This window comes from Leucoraja erinacea, chromosome 3 (assembly GCF_028641065.1).
Source record: "Leucoraja erinacea ecotype New England chromosome 3, Leri_hhj_1, whole genome shotgun sequence".
NCBI classification, from domain to species: Eukaryota; Metazoa; Chordata; class Chondrichthyes; order Rajiformes; family Rajidae; genus Leucoraja; species Leucoraja erinaceus.
Window position 1 is genome coordinate 3,430,198 of NC_073379.1, and position 12,612 is coordinate 3,442,809.

The 12,612-nt window shown below is 44.2% G+C and overlaps 1 protein-coding gene across 1 annotated transcript in view; it reads left to right on the top strand.

The window, feature by feature from the left end:
• The window catches only part of pde8b (phosphodiesterase 8B), a 208,828-nt gene that overhangs the window by 83,301 nt on the left and 112,915 nt on the right, over window positions 1-12,612 (top strand). The window lies entirely within an intron of this gene.

Below are 12,612 nucleotides of genomic sequence, written 5' to 3' on the forward strand. Positions count from 1 at the left end.
TGGGCAGCAGAGTAATAGGTAAGGAATTGGAAGGACTGAGGGCAAGTCCTCCCCGCAGCCTCTGGAAAACAATCCAAATCTGTCCAACACCTGCCTGCAGCTAATACCCACTAATCCAGACATCATTCTGGTAAACTTCCTCTGCACCCTTTCCAAAGCCTCCATATTCTTCTTGTAATGGGGTCTCCAAATGTAACACTCCAAATGTGGCTTTACCAAAGTCCATTAAAACAGCATTATGACTTCCTGACTCTTATAATTAATGCCCTGACCTATGAAAGCTAGCATACTATATGCTATCTTCACCACACTATTACACGGGAAATAATTACTACTAGTTTCAAGTTCAAGTCAAGTGAGTTTATTGTCATGTGTCCCTGTATAGGACAATGAAATTCTTGCTTTGCTTCAGCACACAGAACATAGTAGGCATTTACTACAAAACAGATCAGTGTGTCCATATACCATGATATAAATATATACACACATGAATAAATAAACTGATAAAGTGCAAATAACAGATTACGGGTTATTAATAATCAGAGTTTTGGCCGAGCCAGGTTTAATAGCCTGATGGCTGTGGGGAAGTAGCTATTCCTGAACCTGGTCGTTGCAGTCTTCAGGCTCCTGTACCTTCTACCTGAAGGTAGCAGGGAGATGAGTGTGTGGCCAGGATGGTGTGGGTCTTTGATGATACTGCCAGCCTTTTTGAGGCAGCGACTGCGATAAATCCCCTCGATGGAAGGAAGGTCAGAGCCGATGATGGACTGGGCAGTGTTTACTACTTTTTGCAGCCTTTCCCTCTCCAGGGCGCTCACATTGCCGAACCAAGCCACGATGCAACCGGTCAGCATGCTCTCTACTGTGCACCTGTAGAAGTTAGAGAGAGTCCTCCTTGACAAACCGACTCTCCGTAATCTTCTCAGGAAGTAGAGGCGTTGATGAGCTTTCTTGATAATTGCATTAGTGTTCTCTGACCAGGAAAGATCTTCAGAGATGTGCACGCCCAGAAATTTGAAGCTCTTGAGGTTGTCCAAAGACGTACAGGTATGTAGGTTAATTGGCTTGGTAAATGTAAAAATTGTCCTTAAGTGTAGGGTAGTGTTAATATGCGGGGATCGCTGGTCGGCGCGGACCCGGTGGGCTGAAGAGCCTGTTTCCGCGCTGTATCTCTAAACTAAACTAAACGAGTGTATGGGTGATTGCTGGTCAGTGTGATCCTGGTGGGCCACAGGACCTGTTTCCATGCTGTATCTCTGAACTAAACTAATAGGTGGAGACAGGACATCTTGTTCTGATTTTCTTTTAGTTTTTGGAGAAACAGTGCGGAAACAGGCCCATTGGCCCCCCAACTCTGCACCGACCAGCGATCCCCGCACACTAACACTACTCTACACACTAGGGATAATTTACACATACACCAAGGCAATTAACCTACAAGCCTGTACGTCTTTGGAGTGTGGGAGGAAACCGAAGATCTCGGAGAAAACTCACGGGGAGAATGTACAAACTCCGTACAGACAGCACCCGTAGTCTGGATCAAACTCGGGTCGCCAGTGTTGTATGGCACAAACTCTACCGCTGTGCCACCGTGTCGCCCCAAGGTGAGCGGGGCAAGATTTAATACACAAAGGGCGTATGGAACGAGCTGCCGGAGGAGGTAGTTGAAGCAGGTACTATGATAACGTTTTTTAAAATATTTTTTATTAGAAGTAAGTACAATACTATAGTACGTAACTACCTAATGCATAATGAGATTTTACAGTTCATGGCCAACTTCTTGTTTCAAATTTAACAGAATAGAACAGCAAATGAGACAAGCCAAGATAGAGAAGAAAAGAGTATCATAAGCCGTGGTGATAGTGTTAGATCGTCAGGTAGTAAAGAAAGCCTGGAGAAAAGGTAGAAGGGGATAGAGTGGAAAAAAGGAGAAGTGGAAAAGAAAGAGATAGAGAGAAGGAAAGAAAGGAAATAAAAAGAAAGAGATTGAAAGAGATATACCTATGTAATATCTTTATCCACCCTTCACCCAGTTCTGAAACTTTTAATTTCTAAGGTTGTGTTGCACCATATGCTTGTAAAAAGTTGATAAAAGAAGACCAAATCATTAAGAATTGGTTTGTTTTGCCTGAAAGGAGGAGTCTCATTTCTTCAAGATGTAACATTTCAGACATATTTGTAACGTTTAAGAGACATTTGGACAGGTACATGGTTAGGACACGTTTAGAGGGTTATGGGCCGAGCATGGCAGGTGTGCCCTATGGAGATGGGGCATGTTGGTCGTTGTGTGCAAGTTGGGCCAAAGGGCCTGTTTCTGTGCTGTATGACTCTGGCTTTATGAGAAGAGGATGACAGTGCACAGCAGTGTAGCACACCAGTTCCAGAGAAAATGTTCACAAGGTGATATGCACAATGCCCTAACAATGACAGAACCCAGGGTTATTCAGGGAAACATAGAATGAGCGTTTGATAGCACTGGGCCTGTACTCGCTGGAGTTTATAACTATGAGGAAGGGACCTCATTGAAACTTACCAAATAGTGGAATGCCTGGATGGCGTGAATGTGGAGAGGATGTTTCCACTCGTAGGAGAGTCTAGGATCAAAGGCCATAGCGTTATATTAAAAGAATGTACAGTACCTTTAGGAAGAAAATGAGGAGGAATTTCTTTAATCAGAGGATGGTGAATCTGGGGAATTCATTACCACAGAAGGCTGTGGATATATTTAAGGTGGAGATTGACAGATTCTTGATTAGTACGGTGTCAGGGGTTATGGGGAGAAGGCAGGAGAATGGGGTTGAGAGGGAGAGATAGATCAGTCATGATTGATTGGTGGGGTGCACTAATTATTGCTCTACAACTTATGAATTTATGAAGCCCAACGTTGTTCAGGAAATCTTCAAATAGATCATTCTGTTTATAGAATTTCAAAAACAGCATGCATGTAAAACACACGTTTGAAACGTCACCTTCTCCATGATGATCCTGATGATACATTACATCTCTGAATAAATTTGGCAACCTTGTTGTACTCATTAGGGAGTAAAGCATGTGAAACTGAGCATGTTGCCTAATCTCTACAAATGCTTCCAGCATTGTCATCTGCAAATCCATTGCAGCATCAGTCTTCAGTCCTTTTCATCACCCATAATCTCTCCTGTGGACCCATTTCCAGTTTAGCACAAGATTAAAATTTCAGCCAGGCAGCATATCTGAAGCTGAGTTACTCCAGCATTTTGTGCCTGATCCGCTGAGTTACTCCAGCATTTTGTGTTCTCCACAGATGCTGCCTGGCCCGCTGAGTTATTCCAGCATTTTGTGTTCTCCACTCCACAGATGCTGCCTGGCCCGCTGAGTTACTCCAGCATTTGGTGTCTATCTTCGGTATAAACCAGCAACTGCAGTTCCTTCCTACATGTCAAAATTCAGCCAAATGTGTAATATATCTAAATAATTATTTTTGTGGGGGGTTTTTTGGTGGGATGGCGGTTTAAACTGAGTCAAGGTAAATTTTCACCATTATGAAGAGAAACTTTCCCTTAGTAATTGCAATCGAAGCATAAGAGAATGCAGAAGCTAGAATCTAGAGCAAAAAGCAACCTGCTGGAGGAACAGTGGGTCAGAGGTGTGAAGAAGGTTCTCGACCTGAAACGTCACCTATTCCTTTTCTCCAGAGATGCTGCCTGACCTGCTGAGTGTTTTGTGCCTATCTTTTTTGTAGCTTTTTGCGTCTATCTTCGGTTGGAGAGGGAAATGGACAGACACCATTTTGAGTCAATCACATATTGTAATTCAAATCATGTTCAGGGTTGTGAGGATTTGTGACAACATTTGTGCTGGAAGACCTACATTGATAAGCGCAAGTACCTACTGAATCACATCCCTGTGTGAAAGCCTCTCTTAGAGAGAGAAAGCAAGAAATTCAGGAAAAAAAGCTACTCCTTTCAGACTTTAGAGATTCAGCGTGGAGAGAGAACCTTGGTCCCACCGAGACTGCACTGACCAGTGATCACCCTGTACACCAGCACTACCCTACACACTGGGGACAATTTACAATTTTACAGAAGCCAATTAACCTGCACGCCTTTGGAGTGTGGGAGGAAACCGGAGCACCCGGAGAAAACCCACATGGTCACAAGGGGGACGTACAAACTCTGTACAGACAGCACCCATAGTCGGGATCGAACCCGGGTGTCCGGTGCTGTACAGCAGCAACTGTGCCACACCCTAGGAGAGGCTATTATGTCTAATAATAATAAAGAGGTCATGCCCAATGTGCGACAAGGCCAATTTAAGGTCTCGTCAGCTCCTTGCATATTATTAATTCTCTTAAGAAATTAATCTAAAGACGCAGCACCACGGCACTTCCTTTATAAGTATATTATTTTCATCTTCTGCTCTCTCTTACTCATCGGGGCACAAGTGGAGCTTGCAGTAGCTGCTGGTGAACCCGTTCACTGCCTGGGCGCACACAGTTGAGTGCACCTCAAGGGGAAATAGTTCAATCCTGCCATTGCCGCAGGAAGCCATTAAATCTCAGCGAAGTGGAAAGGCAACTAGCTCCCAAATTACTGTGTAGCGATGTGGTGAAATGGTCATTTCGGAGAGGATGCTTGGGACAAAACTTATTTCCACTAAGTTTTCGAGAGCAGATCATTTTTCATGCTGGCTCGTCAAAGCATTGACCCGTGCCTGATCCCCTTTACTGTGCGCAGTTGCTAAAGTCAACCATGCGTGGGATAGCACTTCCAACTAGAAAATGTGATTTGCACCACAAACCGAAGACCTGAGGACCTTTTGCACCTGATAAAAAGATTGGATATTTTCTGAAAAAGAGAACCATTTTCAGGATCACCTTCCCATGTCTGCATCCTGCAACTTAGCAGTGAGGTCACCTGGCCTATCTTTGATGGGATTTTAGATTTTGTGTTTTGCTCACGGGTTGTGCGAAGAGATGATATTCTAACTGCCGGTCAGAGCACTACTTCAGATTGAAGGTTCCTTATGGGTCATGCTGTGGATTCTACAAGGCCAAAGAGCAGCAAGGAAATGGAGAGGATCGGATCTGACGAACGCTAATTGTCCTGCAATGTTAGCTCTCACTGCAGAAACCGTCTGTCTTGTGAAGTGTTGGCAGCATTTTCTATTTTTATTTGTTGCTACAAAGTAGAGTGGGATCGTTTTAAAGAGGATGGGACCATGTAGATAGAGACTCATAGAGTGATAGTGCGTGGAAACAGACCAACTTGCCCACACCAACCAACAAGTCCCAGCTACACTTGTCCCACCTGCCTGCGTTTTAGCCCATATCCCTCCAAACCTGTCCTATCCATGTACCTGCCTAACTGTTCCTTAAACGTTGGGACAGTCCCAGCGTCAACTACCTCCTCTGGCAGCCTGTTTCATGCACCCACCCACATTCCAAAGATGCACGGGTTTGTAGGCTAATTGGCTTCTGTAAATTGTCTCTAGTGCTTAAGACGTAAGGTTCACAAGGTTCGTTTATTGTCACATACACCAATTGGTGTAGTGAAATTTCACTGGCCAGGTCAGTCATACAATTTAAAAAAGCAACAGACTCAAAAAAACATATATTTTAACATAAACATCCATCACAGTGACTCTTACACATTCCTCCCTGTGATGGAAGGCGAAATAAAGTTCAAGTCCTTCACTTTTGCTCGTCCTTGGACAGAACTTGTGTATGGGTGATCGCTGGTCGGCTGATCGGTGGGCCAAAGGGCCTGTTTCCGCGCTGTACCTCTAAGACTACAAAGTGGAGGGAGATTATTTTTAAATGAATGAGACCATGTCGATATAACCACCATCCAAAGAGTAGATGGAGCATGGGGAATCTTTAACTCTCTAATTGAGGTGTTACGATTGAGTGATCAAAGGGGGGTTTTATCCTTAAATAGCCAATAGGTGCAGGAGTAGGCCATTAAACCCTTCGAGCCACTCAACCCTTCGAGCCATTCACTGTGATCATGGTTGATCATTGACAATCAGTACCCCGTTCCTGCCTTCTCCCCATATCCCCTGACTCCGCTACCTTTAAGAGCCCTATCTAGCTCTCTCTTGAAAGTATCCAGAGAACCGGCCTCCACCGCCCTCTGAGGCAGAGAATTCCACAGACTCGCAACTCTCTGTGTGAAAAAACACCCGACAGAGACTGGGCGAGTACGAAACAGAGACACAATGAGCTGCAGATGCTGGAATCTTGCTTAAAACCTAAAGTCCTGGAGTAACTCAGCGGGACAAGCAGCATCTATGGAGGGAATAGAGAGCCAATGTTTTCGGCACGGACCCTTCTTCAGACTGATTGTGGGAAAGGGGGGAGAAAGTTGGTAATGAGAGGTGAGGGCAGGACAAAGGCTGTCAAGTGATAAGTGGACACAAAAAGCTGGAGTAACTCAATGGGACGGGCAGTATCTCTGGAGAGAAGGAATGGGTGATGTTTCCAGTGGGAACCCTTCTTCAGACCAGAAGCATCACCCATTCCTTCTTTCCAAACGTGCTGCCTGATCTGGTGAGTCACTCCAGCACTTTGTGTCTATCTTCACTATAAAACAGCATCTGCAGTTCCTTCCCGCACGTTTTGATCCTCCATATCCATGTACCCATCCTGAAGCCTCCAACGCCATTGCCATCCATGCCTCCGTCACCATCCTTGTCAGCGCATACTAGCCACTCTCTGTGTGTCAAAGAAAACTTCCCCCGCACATAGAAACAGAGAAACATAGAAAATAGGTGCAGGAGTAGGCCATTCGGCCCTTCGAGCCTGCACCGCCATTCAATATGATCATGGCTGATCATCCAACTCAGTATCCTGTACCTGCCTTCTCTCCATACCCCCTGATCCCTTTAGCCACAAAGGCCACATCTAACTCCATCTTAAATATAGCCAATGAACTGGCCTCAACTACCTTCTGTGGCAGAGAGTTCCACAGATTCACCACTCTCTGTGTGAAAAATGTTTTTCTCATCTCGGTCCTAAAAGATTTCCCCCTTATCCTTAAACTGTGACCCCTTGTTCTTGACTTCCCCAACATCGGGAACAATCTTCCTGCATCTAGCCTGTCCAACCCCTTAACAATTTTGTAAATTTCTATTAGATTCTTCTTATAGAAATCTTGTACAGAGCTTCAGGGTTAATTTTCTTCTTCTAAAGGTTATTTCAATCTTCTAAATTCTCGCGAGTACAAGCCGAGTCTATCCAGTCTTTCTTCATATGAAAGTCCTGCCATCCCAGGAATCAGTCTGGTGAATTTTCTCTGTACCCTCTCTATGCATCTCCTTTAAACTTTGCTTCAAACATTCTTAAGATATAAAAGTAAATAAATAAATATTTCATGCTAAATTATAATTGTCCAGCGATCTCTGTGACCCAGACTACTTATAGTAAGCATTTTATTTTAAACCGAACAGTAGTTGTTCTTTGTGACAGTGAGAATCTAATAAGGTTGAAACCAGCTGTTGGAACTGATTTCCCAACTTTAGCCTTATTATTTCTGGAGGTGAACTCACTGACATGACTGCTGATTTATTGTCTGCCTTGCATTAATTTACATGCTATCCGGTTCTTCATCCCCGGATTTATGCCTACTATGTTAACCATATAACCATATAACAATTACAGCACGGAAACAGGCCATCTCGGCCCTACAAGTCCGTGCCGAACAAATTTTTTTCCCCTTAGTCCCACCTGCCTGCACTCATACCATAACCCTCCATTCCCTTCTCATCCATATACCTATCCGACTTTTTTAAATGATACCAACGAACTCTGCCTCCACCACTTCCACTCTTCCACACCGCTACCTCTGAGTAAAGAAGTTCCCCCTCATATTACCCCTAAACTTCTGTCCCTTAATTCTGAAGTCATGTCCTCTTGTTTGAATCTTCCCTATTCTCAAAGGGAAAAGCTTGTCCACATCAACTCTGCCTATCCCTCTCATCATTTTAAAGACCTCTATCAAGTCCCCCCTTAACCTTCTGCGCTCCAGAGAATAAAGACCTAACTTATTCAACCTATCTCTGTTCTGTTGTGCTGAAGCAAAGCAAGAATTTCATTGTCCTATCTGGGGCACATGACAATAAACTCTCTTGATCTTGATCTTGATGCCGGATTTGGTGGTGGACTTTAGGAGACGAGGGCCCTGTCTCCATTAAAGGTGTGGATGTGGAGTTTGCCAAGGAGTATAAATAACTGGGACTGTACCTGGACAGTAAACTGGACTGGGCCAGGAACCCTGAAGCCCTGTACAAGGTGGGACGGAGCCGCCTGTACTTATTGAGAAGGCTCCGCTCCTTCAACATCTGCAGTAAGATGCTGCAGATGTTCTACCAATCGGTGGTAGCCAGCGCCATCTTCTTCGCTGCCGTGTGCTGGGGCAGAAGGGCAAAGGCCGCGGATGGCAATAGGATCAACAAACTCATCAAGTCAAGTCAAGTCAAGTTTATTCGTCACATACACATGCGAGATGTGCAGTGAAATGAAAAGTGGCAATGCTCGCGGACTTTGTACAAAAAGACAAACAAACAAACAACCAAACAAACTACAAACAGAATGGAACAGAATCACATATTCTTTTTCATGTTAAATATTGTGGGCGGAAGGAAAAAGGGAAACAAACAGCAATTTAAAAAAAAAAGCAGTAGAGTGGTACAGTAAAGTTAGTCCCTGGTGAGATAGGAGTTTACAGTCCTAATGGCCTCTGGGAAGAAACTCCTTCTCAACCTCTCCGTTCTCACAGCATGGCAACGGAGGCGTTTGCCTGACCGTAGCAGCTGGAACAGTCCATTGCTGGGGAGGAAGGGGTCTCCCATGATCTTTTTGGCTCTGGGGTTGCACCTCCTGATGTATAGTTCCTGCAGGGGGGGTGAGTGAAGTTCCCATAGTGCATTCGGCCGAACGCACTACTCTCTGCAGAGCCTTCTTGTCCTGGGCAGAGCAATTCCCAAACCAGTTTGTAGAACCAGAAGGCTGGCTCCATCCTGGGGGCGGACTTGGATTCTGGAGGTGGTTTTGGAGGGGAGGATGCTCCTCAAACTGCGGAGCATCCTGGACAATACAGCTCACCCCCTCCATGACACACTGGTCAACCTGAGGAGCACCTTCAGCAACAGACTGGTTCCACCAAGATGCAGCACAGAACGCCACAGGAGATCCTTCTTCCCTGTGGCTATCAAACTGTACAACCCCTCCCCCTTCTGTCATGGGGTAGACTGACTCCCCTTCCCCCTCCCCACCCCCTGCCACCTCCTCCCTCCCCAATCTTTGCATACCGCCAATCCTTTCCACTCGCCACGTTAATTTCATGTTTCATGTTCCCTGTTGTGCCTTTATGACTGTTGGCAGATCAATTTCCCTCCTGGGATTAATAAAGTTCTATCATATCATATCGTATTTCATCAGTGCAAAAGCTGCAATGTGCTAATGCGTGGAGAAAGAGGAAATAGGGAAAAAAAGTTACATTTATTCGTGGGTTGTTCAATATTGACACCTATTAAATGGGGTCGACCAACAACCACACACGTGAATCCTAGGTCTACAGGTAGATGATTCTCCTGTGGCTGGAATTCAAGAGGTGTGCGGACAAATTTGGGCACAATTTGCAATCCATTCTCCCAGCGCAATTTAAGGAACTAGATATTTGGGAATTGTAGACAGACACAAAAAGATGGAGTAACCCAGCGGGGCAGGCAGCATCTCCGGAGGGAAGGAATGGGTGATGTCTTGGTTCGGGACCCTTCTTCAGACCTGAAACGTCACCCATTCCTTCTCTCCAGCGATGCTGCCTGTCCCGCTGAGTTATCGCAGCTTTTTGTGTCTATCTTCGGTTTAAACCAACATCTGCAGTTCCTTCCCAGTCCCGTGCCGGTCACGGGGAAAACCCATGCAGGTCACGGGGAGAGCGTGCAAACTCCGTACAGCCAGCACCCATAGTCAGGATCGAACCTGGGTCTCTGGCGCTGTGAGGCAGCAACTCTCTCCACCATGCCGCCCAATATTGAACTAAACTAAACTAAACTAGTATCTAAGCAATCCACGCGCCAGACCCACCTGTCCCACTCATGGTAGAGTCTGAAGAGTTCTATTTGGACTCATTAGCCACCTTATAAGCCACAGAGTTGCAATGACAGCACATCATCCACAATCCTACGGGACTGTCTAAGGAGAAGAATGCAGCCAAATTTAGCATCCTGCTGAGGCTGGAATCATCAGCATCTGCTGATTCTGTTAACTGTGTGCAGGGGCAGTGCCTGTGTTAGACGCTTGCCTCTGCTATTTCACTCTGCAGCAATCCATTCTGAACAGGAAAAATATCGCACCGCGATCTAGAAAACCAATAAAATATTCATGACAAATGCTGAAAAATAAAAATAGGAGCTGAAAAATAACTGTAGAGGTTGGACATGCGAACAGGCTGGCAGACCAGTGTGCGCGTCTGACAAGCACAAAGAGGCTAATACTTTAGATGAGCCCTTAAAGGAATTTTCATTAACCCGAAGCATTCCCCCCTCTCCTGCCTGGCCTGCTCATTATGTCCAGCATTCGTTAATTTTACTTCAAATTTCCTTTTTTTTTTGTATGATACATCATGGAAACAGGGCCTCTGGCCTACCAAGTCCCCGCTGACCACTTGCCAATGTTAAAAATAATTTTCCCATAGAAATGTCTTTAACTAAATAACATTTTTTAAAGGCATACATATATTCTAAATAAATGAAGCACTTAAAACATAGAAAACTATAAACCCCATATGGAGTAAAAAGGCCCAATTTGACTAGCGTTAAAGTGTATTAATGAAAGCAGTTCAGTAGATGTAGTTTACATCAAAGATTATAGAGCAGAGCAAGATGCGCCACTCTGTGAAAAAAGCGTAGTATGACATGGGTATGACATGACGCCATTTTATTGAGCTGCATTTTACAATAATAATAATGAAATTTACAATAATATTAACTAAATATGTGAAGTGATGGATGCTGGATAAAACACTGTTCCCTACAACACGGATTACACCAAAGATGATAGAGCGGATCAATCTTTTCGAACGGATTACACCAAAGATGCTAGAGGACCATTGCCCACTGCCTCGGGAGCACCGACCGCCGGCCACCTTCATCTGGTATCGAGGGGACCGAGAATCAGTCCTGGATCAACTCAGGAGTGGAGGAAACGTCCTCTTCCCCCAAGGATACTAGAGGAGCCTCTAGTATCTCTGCTTTTCTCTGCGACCTGATGTAAGAGCAGATTGTATAACTGTGGAGTCCATCCCCGCTACCAAAGATGTCGTGTTTGGCATAAACAAATGGCGGCCGTGACGTTCCGTTACGTACTACATATCAGTCCATTGGATTTCGGAGGAGTAGTCTATCTTGCTCTGCTCTATAATCTTTGGTTTACATGGTCTTCAGCAAGGTCTTTAGTTGAGTTTATTATTGTCACCTGTACTGAGATACAGTGAAAAGCTATTTTGTTGCGTCTTATCCAGCCAGCGAAAATACTGTACATAATTATAATCAATTATAACCATGGTGTACAGATACAGGGTACGGGGAATAATGTTTAGTGCAAGATAAAGTCCTGGTGAAATAAAGATTGAAAAGAGTGGAAGCGATTGTAATGGATGATAGCAGATCCACTTCTGGGACCAGCACGCAGAGAGTCGCCTGCGTTTGGCGCCATCTTGTTTTCAACTTGGTTCAACTGGTTCGAAAGTTGGGAGCCCAAGGGATCGTTCACTCGGTGGTGAATTGGATCCAAAATGATTTGGTAATCGAAGGCAGACTGGGAAGGTAGAGGATTGTTTTTGTGATTGGAAGCCTATGACCAGCGGTGTATCACAGGGATCGGCGCTGAGACCTTTACATTTGTAATGTTCATTAACAATTTGGGTGTGAATGCAGAAGGTACAATTAAATGCCTTCATAGATGAAAATTGGTGACGAGGGCAGTCTCAAACTACAGGACAAAATTGATGGAGATACTCGTCTTAGCAGGAAAATCAGAGCAATTTTTAAAGATATAGTCACCTTTCATTGAGTCATTACAAGCATAGTATGGTGCAACACAACTTCGGAATTCAACCGATTTACGGGCAGGGTGTAGTGAGAAATAAAGCAGGTATATCAACACTTTTTGGTCCTTTTTTAAAAAATTATTTTTCGTTTCGTTCTTTTAACTATTTTTTAAGTTCTTACTTATTCACTCTGTGGACTACACTCTTTGGCAGTTAGGGGTTTACACATTCACTTGTTCTTTCACTTTCTCTCTTTCTTGCTGTTTTTCTACTGTTCATTTTTGTCAAAATTAAAATGGAAGATGTACAATAAATGTATTTTGTCATATGCCGTGGTTTATACTACTGTACGCTGCTTCTAATAAAAATATTAATTAAAAAAAAAAAAAAATTTGATGGAGATACGAGGAACTGCAGAATCTTGAGCAAAACACAAGGGGCTGGAGTAATTCAGCGGATCATGCGACATCTGGGACAGGAATGGATTTTGTGTTCATTCTAACCACAAATGCTGCTTTACCCGCTCAGTTACTCCAGCGTTTTGTTGGTAAGATGAACTAAGGAATGACAAATGGAATTTAGC